The following is an 11,521-nucleotide window of genomic DNA, read 5'->3' on the forward strand; positions in this document are numbered from 1 at the left end:
CCATTTCTTTCAGAGAGATAATGCAGCAGTTCACTGCTTTCAGAGCAGTATAATGATTAGCACGTATTTGAAACCAGAGGTACTATTCCAGCTTCATAAGCCACAAATAAATTATTAAACCTGTTCCCATCCATTGGTTCAAATTCACGTTGCACCACTGTGCAGGAGCAGAATCATGTGACTGAATCATAGAATCATCGAATCACAGAATAGTTTGGGTTGGAAGGGACCTTAAAGCCCATCCAGTTCCAACCCCCCTGCCATGGGCAGGGACGCCTCCCACTGGCTCAGGCTGCCCAAGGCCCATCCAACCTGGCCTGGAACACCTCCAGGGATGGGGCAGCCACAGCTTCCCTGGGCAACCTGGGACAGGGCCTCACCACCCTCATGGGGAAGAAATTCCTCATGTCTAGTCTAAATCTGCCCCTCTCCAGTTTACACCCGTTCCCCCTCATCCTGTCACCACAAGTTATTTCATGCCCACTTATGCCCAGCTCAGCTCAGTCCCAGATGTTGCTACTAGTGAATTGTTCATCAACTTACATGGTTCATTTTATTATTGAGAAAATAAATTCCTGAAAGAAGAGGAGGGGGACTCCCGACTTGTTTAGCTGGTGTTCCAAAGTTCACATTCATTTAAACTTTTTGGCCATTACTATCTTCCCCATGACACAATTCACACGTAGTCATTTCCTCCTGCATGCTGTCACAATGACAACTGCATACTTTAGATAATCAGGAATGAGACCAGTAGAAATTCTGATTTTGACTATCGGTCAAATCTCAATGAGGTTCCCTGAGTTTTTTTCCACATTATTTGAGGGATTCATCACTTTTAGGAGTCTTTATTCCCTTGAGGTATCTGAAGATACATTTTTAAAAGACACTTGTCCATAACGTACATAAGCGAGAGCTATTGTCCAGGTTAAAATTCACATTGGTCAAACACCTTGAAGAACATCAATAACAATGACTTTATAAGTGCATATCTGTACATGCATTAAGCAGTTAACACAACCATATTTATCATTGACCACAGTCATTAACGGTATGGCGGATATTTCCTATGGTAAATACAACAACTGGAATAGATCGAAAAGCAGCACTTTAAATATTCAGTCTATTATGGGAATCATGACCAACCCCATATTCCCTGTTCAGGTGCTGCACACCTGTAATTTGGCACTTCTTCTAGCTGCTGCGCAGGAAACTCTCCTCTTCACAGCCAGCGCTGTAACAGTCATGCCAGAAAAAATTGCTCTAAAAACAGGTCTGCGATGTGTCGCTCTGGCGCCAGCAAAAGTCTCATTAGTTGACTGATAGTTCCCCAGCTGTAACACCTTTCCTTCAAGTTCCTGCCTGTGCATTGCATTAACTATATTTTAAACACAAATACAGAAAAGAGCATCAGAGAGAGAGAGTAAACAAGCAACAAACAACCCTTTCTGAGAGAATCCTTTTTTCTGAAGTCTGACTGTACACTAAAGCAGACAGAGCGCCTAAGACCCCTTCAGTTCTGTGTTCAGGGCTTTGGTATCCGACTATTCTTTAAGGCTAGATGCAACAGATAACAAACCCCACAGCTGGAAGTCCTTATTTTATTTTTGCTTGCTGAAAAACTCTAATTGCTCTATTTTATTCTCATATCTATCTCAGGGGCAGACTAATTAACGATCAGATGTGATACAGCAAAAATGCAGGCTCTGTGTTGGGTTGCCAGCGTGCCAGGCACCACACAAACCCCTGGTTTGGCTGCAGAAGCAGCTCTGCCTGCAAACTCTACTGCTGTTATTCTTCATGTCTAGGTCCCTTCCAGAAAACTCTTATATTAGAATCAATATTTCTTCCCAATTAGCTTCTACACCTTTAAGAAAATTCTAATACAATATGCCTCTCTGGGATTTGCTAACTCATTGCCAGTACTGCTTAATGCTTTATGACCTTAAGTGATAAAAAGCAGCTTAAGCAGTAAAGCCAGTGTCAAAACTGTACATGTGCATGAACCAAAAGGCTGATTTCCATGTGTTTCTGCGCTAAAAGATGTCAGGAGCCAATTTATGAATTTTTCTGTCTAGAATGTAGAGTACAAAGTCTGCCCATGTTCATTTTCTTCACCCGATACCTTTGCTTTATCACACCCAGCCTCTCGCTCTTTCCTCTGTTTGCATTTCCTCTCTTGCTCCATTCCTAATCCTTTCTTAATTCCTCCCATAAATAAAAACAGAAGAGCTGGTAGGAAATGGACACAGCGGCAGAAAGTTAGGGTCTCATTTGCTCTTACTGAGGCAGACAAGTAGGTTCTAGCTCTAATACGTTAAACTGGAAGGGGAAAAAAGCTGGTTTAAAAATCTATATTAAAGTTTTTACCCAATTAATATTTCATTAGAGATGCATGAGAGAGACTAGTCACTCCCTGATTGTTTCATTCTAAAAAGCTAACACCAGTTTGTTGAGTTTTAATGTCTTACTTTTTAATAAGAAATCTCTGTAAGTTACTAATTAAAAATATAATTTAAAGAAATGTTTTTTCCTCGATTGGATTCTTCTTATTATTGCTTTTTGCAGCGTGATGAACAAATATTAAAAACAGACTAGCTTCCTGGCAGTCGCTCTAACTGGAGCAGAGCTTTTTAAATGGCAATCTACCCTAGATCATCAAGCAGTTAACAAATTGAAAACAGTCTTTGTTCTTTTATTAGAAGTCTGACAAATACATTTTTGATAATGAAGCTGGGGGGGAAGCGGGATGCTGGTTTCCATCCACGCTGGAGCACTGCCCTCTGTTGTGCCTGTGGGTACCAGCACCCAGAGCCAGGGATGCCCATCAGCTGCCCAGCACAGGGCAAGCAGCGAACCAGGGGTTCACACAGCGTGGAAACACTTTATTGCCTCGCCACGTTCAATTTATTAGCAACTTGTTCCCCCCAAATGTAATAAACTGCATTTTCTAGTAGGAGGTGTCTCTGCCGGTGGGAGGGTGGTTGCAATTATACAGTCTTTAAGGTCCTTTCCAACTCAAACTGTTCTATGATTCTATGATTTCCAGTTTATTTTCCAAAACGCAGAGATGCCACGCCTGATCTTGCGTTATTACAGGACTGAAGAAAGCACAGGGAAATCACAGAATCACCAGGTTGGAAAGGACCCACTGGATCATCGAGTCCAAACTTCCTACCACTCCCTAAACCATGCCCCTAAGCACTTAAAATGGTTTCATCAAAGGTGTCTTCCCAGGAAGGCTCGCTGAACAAGGGGCAGGGAACCACCACACCACAAGAGGGGCTGCAGAACCACCCCATGGCAGGCACAGGGTGGGGAAATAGCCCCTCAGACTCTCGCATTCAGCCAAGGGACCTGCGAAGCTCTGCATGACGGTCATATCTGCAAAGGAGCCCAGTGCTCCTCACAGCTGAACTTTTACCAACAGCCTGGATTTTATTCAGTAAGAAGCAACTTTCTTCTGAGCAGATGCCCAGCCAGCCCTGCTCACCAAACACTCCGGCTTGTGCATGGTTTTATCCGGCAGTAAACTGAAGTCTTAGAAGAAATGAAGGAGTAAATTAAAGAGAGAGATGGCAAAACAGGAGAGGGAATATTGGCATGCAGCTGCTGAGCTATTATATCCATTATATCTATTACTTATATTTGTATTGTCAATGGATTTTTCCAGCAACAGCCTTCATGCCTTGCTGGGAAGACTCTACAGTACCTCCGTGTTGGATACACAAACACACTGGGATGACATGTCCACATCACACGGTCAGTATTTAATGTTGAAGGGTGAATCACCAGCGCACAGCCTGGCTCTATTAAGAAGAAGCCCAATGTGAAACTCATCATTTAACTGCTCCAGGAGCAAAAAGTTTTCTGCATCGCTACAAGATCAGACACTTCCTATTCATAGCTAATTATGAGACCGAGTACCAAATTTACTCCAGCCAGCTTGAAAGAAAAGCACTAAAATGATGCAATTTATCTAAGATTAAATGGGGCTGTCTACCAGCTATCTACATAAACTTACAGAAGCGAGATGTTCTCCAGTAACCACAAGAAGAAATCAACGATTACGGTCTGCTCTGCCACCTATCCTATCCTGTGGCAAATCATATAAACACCCTCTGCTGCCCGTCCTCTCTTGGGAAACCAGGGCTGTGTGCTCTGACTCATCTCACTAGAGGGAAGGGGAGTTAGGAAAAGCCTGTACAATGCATCAAAGACATAATGCTGAAGAAGAACCCAAGCTTGCTGGGGTTCTTGTTGTAATTATTCCTCACCGTTCAAGTGAAGATGAGGTGGCAGGATCTGGAGAGACGCAAACACTCACTTTAATGAGAGCACTAAATTAAATGTTCCCAGTCTTTATCACAGCCAAAGACCTCCGATTAATCAGCACCACAAGAGCCAATCTAAGGAAACTAATCTCCTCACAGAAAGTAACCACGCAGCGCCAGGCATACCAGCCTACTGGCTGCAGACATGTATCGATTATAAAATTCCATTAAAAACTGTAAAGACAAAGCAGGAGTTTATATTAAAAAAAAGTATTTACAGTATATTAACAAAATCAGCCTGAGCAATCCCACAGTGCATGTGCTTTGGCCTGCCTCCAGCTCCCCTGGAAAGGTGTGGAAACCAGAGTACGCACGGAAACCACTAATACACTGGGAATACTCCTTGCACAAATAAATATCAGTCACTATTCAGGCTATGCTAAAGCTCTCCAGTATGCCATAAAATAAGTTTTGAAGTCTTAGTCCCCTCAAGACTTTCTATACTCCTCAGCACTCCACTGAAATTCTTCCACAAACATCATTTTACAATTGCTTGTACACTGGAAAAGACTTCTCTCATTTGAAAACAAGTAATACCACTTTTGGATCTAGGACTTTCTCTGCTACCTCTCATAGAAATCATTCAAAGACTTGGAGTAAATTGTTTTGGGTTATTTTCTAGGAATCTGTTTTAAAAGTATGGTTTCTGAATAGGGTCATCTGAACTTGATTTATCTTGTTTTAACAGAAGTCCAAGCTGATTTCTGCTTTGAGAGAGTGGATGGCACAGAGCCCTGCCTCGTGCTCCCAGAAAATCACCGAAGTGTAAGATGGCTCTGCCCAGTCAACAGCTGCCCAGTGTGTCTTCTCCTCTGAAGACAGGAAGAACTTCAGCACTGCCAGGGGGAACCGATTCACCACCTTCCCTCTTTCTTATCCCATCACCCGAGACCTCAATCATTTTGTGCTCAAACACTCAGACCTGACCTTTCCAAAGCGAGGAGGGCAGGAGCTGTTCAAGCAGCCAGTGGTTCCGTTGCAGACCATCACAAGGCTGCCCTCACTCTTCCCCCAACCCTTTTGAAGAACTTCCAGTGCCAGAAGTCCAAATTCCATAGCTGGGTAATCACCTGTTACGTGAAGGCTCAGCCCTGAAGTGACTCACACTTAGCCCATATCATCGTGTTTAGCAGCTCGTATAATCATAGGATGGAGACAGTCAGAGAGCTGCTGGAAGTTTGGCTTCTATCTTTTACTTCCCAAAACCAAATGGAAGAATCACACCAACTCAGCTTGGATCAGGCCTACATGTAACTCTAGAGAAAAAAATCACTTCCCAGCACATTTTCCAGAAGCCACTGTGCAGATGTGCAGTTCTGCAGTCCAAAGGTGGATGTGGCAAACCCAACCCTCCAGACTGGTATTGTTTAGATCAAGGTGAGTTCATTACAACAGATTCTCAGCAGTTTTCCTTCCAGGTGCAGGAATTGACAAAGCTGTTTTTAACTTCACAAAATACTTTGGGATGATACTGTCTTGCTTATTAAACACTCCACACCGTCCCACTAAACTTTTGCTTACCTTTTGTATCAGCATCCACCTTTTTTTCCCCCATAATTACTTTTTTCTTGGTTTGTTTTTTTAATTAATTTTCCAGTTTCTTAACTTCATAATGCTATTTGGGGTCATTATTCTGGGGCATCTTGCGTTAACTTGACTATCATCTAATGCCAGTTTGCCTACTCAGACCACACAGCTTCTACTTTGTCTCTACTGCCCTTCACTACTAATTCCCATTCTGTATGGCCGTACAGGCTGATTTACAAGTTGTTGGTAAACTTTACTGATCTCTTTGTGCACCCATTTATTAAAAGTTTGCAATTAATCTTGGAGTGGATCTTTCCCACAGTAAAAGTAAATTGATGTCTCTCAGTTAATGCTATTGTTTCTTTTAATTAACTGCCCGACAAAGTTCACTTTGTTAACAGTGGCATTCATCGGCCTAATCAACTGTAGTAGCAGCAAACTGTATATTTCAGAAATAGTTAAAGAATTATTGCACTTCACTCATTTACTAATTTTACTCATTTACTAATTAGTAAAATATTTTACTCATCTACTAATTTACTAATTTTGAGCTTCTCAAAAATATCATTGATATTTGGCTACTAAAGCAGAAAACAACATCGTTTCACTGGCCCAATGGTCATTCAGCAGCTCCCCAACGTCCTGGGTATTAAATTCCACAGCCAACCACAGGAACATGCTCTGATCTTGGCTATGACACTTTAAACCTAAGATTAAATACGGTGATGATCATTTAAACCAATATAATTGGGAGTATTATTGGCTTCTTTGCAGCATGCGGATAATAAAGTATCTCTACTTTCATAAACCTTTGTCATGGGACACTGTGGTAGCAAGACTCAAAATGAGACAAAATAATTCATACATCATACAAAACACTGTGGGATTCATCCAGTTTACTGTATTATAATCAGGGTTTAGGCAAGAAAGACATGAAAAGCAATGGATTAACTCCTTTTCTAACTACGGTTGCCTAATGCATTGGTGTTGAACATCATTTAAGCAAAAGAAAAGAGAAGGGGGAGAGAAGTAACATGGGAGCTGACACAAAAGATGCCTTCCTGATAAGATGCGTAAATTGTTCATCCAAAGAAGCTCACAAGGTATCGAGCTACCAGTATGGGAGAGCTGATGCCAGTGACGGAAGGAGCATTAGCAGCAGAGTGACTTGAGTGCCTGGCTGAAGTCTCTATGCATGGCAACACAGAGCACTGGGTGCCACACCTGGCTCTGAGCTAAGTGCCTTACTAAAGCCAGAGTCCAACATTTACTTACCATGGGCACTATGTGCTTTTTCCAGATCCCTTTCCCACACAAAATGACCGAGAGAAACCATTTCCCTGCCCTGAGAGCCACTGCTGGACACAGACCTTGCCCTTTCATGCTAGGGTTGGCTTCTTGTCTTGCACTGTTTGCATGCTCCTTGCAAACAAAGGATTCCTCCTTGCAAACTGCGTGCATCTTCATTGCAAACTCCATGCAAAGGTGTCTTCCATGCAAACTCTCCTCTTGTATAAAGAAGAATACTGAAATATGAAGACAGACTTGGCCTTACTAAGAACTGGCAGAAATTTAATGCTGGAGGTCCAAAAAGATATCCATAAGGGTTCATACATGCATATCTTGTCCTGCCCCCTACATTAGAATCATAGAATAGTTTGGGTTGGAAAGGACCTTAAAGATCATCCAGTTCCAACCCCCTGCCATGGGCAGGGACACCTCCCACTGGCTCAGGCTGACCAAGGCCCATCCAACCTGGCCTGGAACACCTCCAGGGATGGGGCAGCCACAGCTTCCCTGGGCAACCTGGGACAGGGCCTCACCACCCTCATGGGGAAGAAATTCCTCCTTCTGTCCAGTCTAAATCTGCCCCTCTCCAGTTTATACCTATTGCCCCCCATCCTATCACTCCGAGCCTTTGTAAACAGTGCCTCTCCAGCTTTCTTGTAGCCCCTTCAGGTACTGGAAGGTCGCTATAGGGTCTCCTCGAAGCCTTCTCTTCTCCAGGCTGAACAACCTCAACTCTCTCAGCCTTCCAGTAACATTAAAGATTGGAGGATGCCTGCTGCCATAATTATTCATAAAGTATAATATTACCTACTTTAATTGAATGCATACTCAGATATATTAAACAAAAGCATTGTTTATGAAGCATTTAAAGTCTTGGTGGCTTAGCAACCCGGAAGACCAGTGTCTGGCTATAAAACCTTTGCTCCTAATCACTCACAGCCAGTGTCCTCCCCTACCAAGTCTCACACAGAAGAGCCATACAGGAGGAAGGTGGATGCAAAATTCCACAAAACCCTCTAGTTGCAAGGGCAGCCCATGGACTGTGCCCTGTGCCACCATACAGGCTGCAAAGGACACTGTGCACCTGTGCAGTTGCCACCCATCCTGAACAAATGGAACAAGGCAAATTGCTATTGTACCATCCCAGAGAAAGACCAGTACGTCACCAAAGGTACCAGAATTTCTCCATCCCAAAAGGAAAATCCTCACTTCTCTCCATCAGCTGATTTTCAAGTCTAATTCATTAACACGCCTATCTTTGCGATAAACTGCCGTGCTTTCCCTTCATGTGCCTGAGAGCTAACTGAAATGTGAACCAAATACATATTCTTCCCAGAAAGGTTTAAACAGCTGCACTTTCTCTGGGCATGAAGTGAAAGAAAAAAGAAATTGTGGCAGGAAGACACTGTCTTTGTGAGAAAACCATTTCAATCACAGTACGTTAGCCATGAAATGAGTTACTAGATATAACATTTTAAAGTACCTTTAAATAATGCTTTAACTCATAAATATATCTAATTTAAAAAGATATATTAGCAACCACCACCCCAGACATGAAGGTGTAGCAGGCACCTGTGCTGTCCAGCTTGGGTTTGTGCTCTGCCTTCCATTGGACCCGCTCACCAAGTCTTCCTAAGCTTTTGCAACAGATTGACAGTCTGGAAAGACAAAGTGGAAAGCCAGTAAATGTCTCCTGCACTCACGGCAACAGAGAAGAGCTAACATGAAGGGAGCCAGCATTGATAAAGAAGGACAATAATTCAGTTTTCAGTAAAAAAAAAGTAGTTCTAAAGAATTAAAACACTGAATTGCTGCACAGAGCATCAGCAAGTATATCCCTATTATTCTGGAAATATTCCAGAAAACTAACAGCAACCACTGAGATTTCTTTTTCCCCAAACCCTAAATCAGCTGCACTATCTAACGCACTGTAGGATTAGAGGAAACAGTGTTCCAGATTTATAAACTCCCTGAAATGATTTCTGGCAAATATTAAAATAAAGGTTTCTCACAAAATTAACTCTAAAAAAAAAAAGTTTTTCCAATGAAAGCTACATTTCAATGAATACAAATGGGGACAAGGACGAGGCAGGTATATGAATTTTCCAGGTTTAATTAAAAACTGATTTATCTTTTGTTTTCATTGAATATAAAGAATATTTAAAGCAGAAAGAGGAGATTTCCTCACAGACTAGTAACCTTCTCAACCTAGTAACAATTGCCATTCTGACACCAGAGTGAAAATAAACCATCCCCACACGGGTCAGCAGAACAGCTAGCGAGCATTTCGGGTGAGGGCTTAATGCTGCTGCCTGCAAGGACAGGTGCAGATCGAGGGGTAGGGGATTATTAAAACATAAGCTCCTCTCCTATTCTCCAAGCTCATCAGTGGGATGATACGTGTGGGCATCCTACACGAATCCAGGACTGGGGCAAAAAAGACAGACAAAGTCCTCTCAGTTTGATACCGAGTATGATGTATATGGGATGGAATAGTCTGTTGGTCAGTTTTGGGTCTGTTCCCTGCAGGTGCAACCCTTTTTTGCCCCTTTCACTTATGGCATTCCATCAGCTCAAGGCTGGCCTTGGCTTTTCTAGGAATAAGTATAAGCAAAGGACTTTCCGCATACCCATGTCCCATGTTATCACTTCTGGAGAGAAACACTGTCTGAAAAACATGCAATTAACTTTCAGAAAATGAAGAAGTTAGAAAATTGATTCTACTTTATCTTAAGCCAGAACACCAAGGCAGCAGAGCATGGATACCAGGAGCCAGATCAACCTGATGCAATTCTCTGCTGCACCAAAGGGTCAGACCTGGACTTTGGTTGTGACTTTGCTCCCCTCTCCAGCATCTTTGATGTACAGAGCCAGAAGATGAAAATAGAGATGATTTGAGGCACAGATGGCAGAGACAAACAATATTATCAATGTAATGATTCTCAGTGCTTTTATTATTGCTTAAATTTTGGGAAGGCTTATGCTTTGAAATGCAACTTCTCAAGACACCATTTCGAGATATGATGGTCATCTTCATTTTAACACCTCCAGAAGTGAAAACGTCCTCAAAACTGGCCAAATAGCATTACTAAAAATATTGCAAATTACAGTTTGAAGTCCAGAAACTTTCCAGTTTTCTGTCCAAACTCAAGTTGTGCCAATGGCTAATGCCAGCGCAAGAGTTTTCACCATCTGGTTTGCCTAAATTCTATCACGCAGCACAACTTCCAACATGAACCATCACCTGGAAGCTGCTGCCTGGATCTGCCACCTGTAACTGACTTATACTACAGAATATACAATTATTCCATGGTGTTGAGCCGCCTTCATTCAGTACACACAATGAAAAAAGGAAACATGAGAAGTGTCGAGAAAGAAAAAAAGGAATATGAATGGTAGATGTCCTAGGGAATTTTTTTTTGTTTTAAACCAACCATGCCATCTGTCTTCTCTGTCAAGCCTTTGGTCTTGTAGTTATTAATCCATCACTCGTTTTTCTGAATTAGCAGATAGCAATTACACATTCATTCTTATGGGGTATAAAAATGAATCCTTAACCTTTAACTTGTGATGGAACATTTCCATACAAAACACTTTTCCTTTATTAGTATTCTACTCATTGACTTGGAGTATGTGAATACTTGAAAACAGGTTCAGAGACATTTCCCTGTGTTTTACACATTTTTTCACTTTAAAGAAAGATGAAAAATCATGACCTAGAGAAGCCGGCCCATTATGATAAATCTCCATAACATTGTAGTCATTAAAAAAAAATCCTACTTATTCCCATTTTCATTCATTTGAAGAAACTGTTTCTAACAGACCCCAAAAGTTTAAATAGTTTTTATTAGAAAATGCAGTCAGTAAAAGTCTGGTATAATAAGGAACAATATTGCCACCAAGTGGCTACATAACACAGATGGAAGAATTTAGCTTAATTTACAGTTTTGATGGAAAGCCATAGAAATGCAAATATAGCAATTTCAATGAAAGACATTACTTTCCCCCTAGTTTATACAGAATCAGAATCATAGAATGGTTTGGGTTGGAAAGCACCTTAAATATCATCTAGTTCCAACCCACCCTGCCTTGAAGAAGGCTATACATTTGTCACCTATATTTTTAAGCACAATAAGGCTGAGAAAAATAGTAAAATTTAAAAACAAACTGAAAATATTTTTCCCATTTCAAATGTCTTTCCCTTTCCACAAACAGAAGAGCATTGCATGCCAAGAATTTACAAGTTGTAGAACATGTGTTCTAGTACCACTCCTCAATTTCAGAAGAGAGAAAAAAAAACTCAAAAAAATCCCAAACAAACAAAATCCCAACAATTCACAAATCAAAAAGAATCCTAAAGAACACACAACAAG

Source organism: Cuculus canorus, chromosome 7, assembly GCF_017976375.1.
Source record: "Cuculus canorus isolate bCucCan1 chromosome 7, bCucCan1.pri, whole genome shotgun sequence".
NCBI classification, from domain to species: Eukaryota; Metazoa; Chordata; class Aves; order Cuculiformes; family Cuculidae; genus Cuculus; species Cuculus canorus.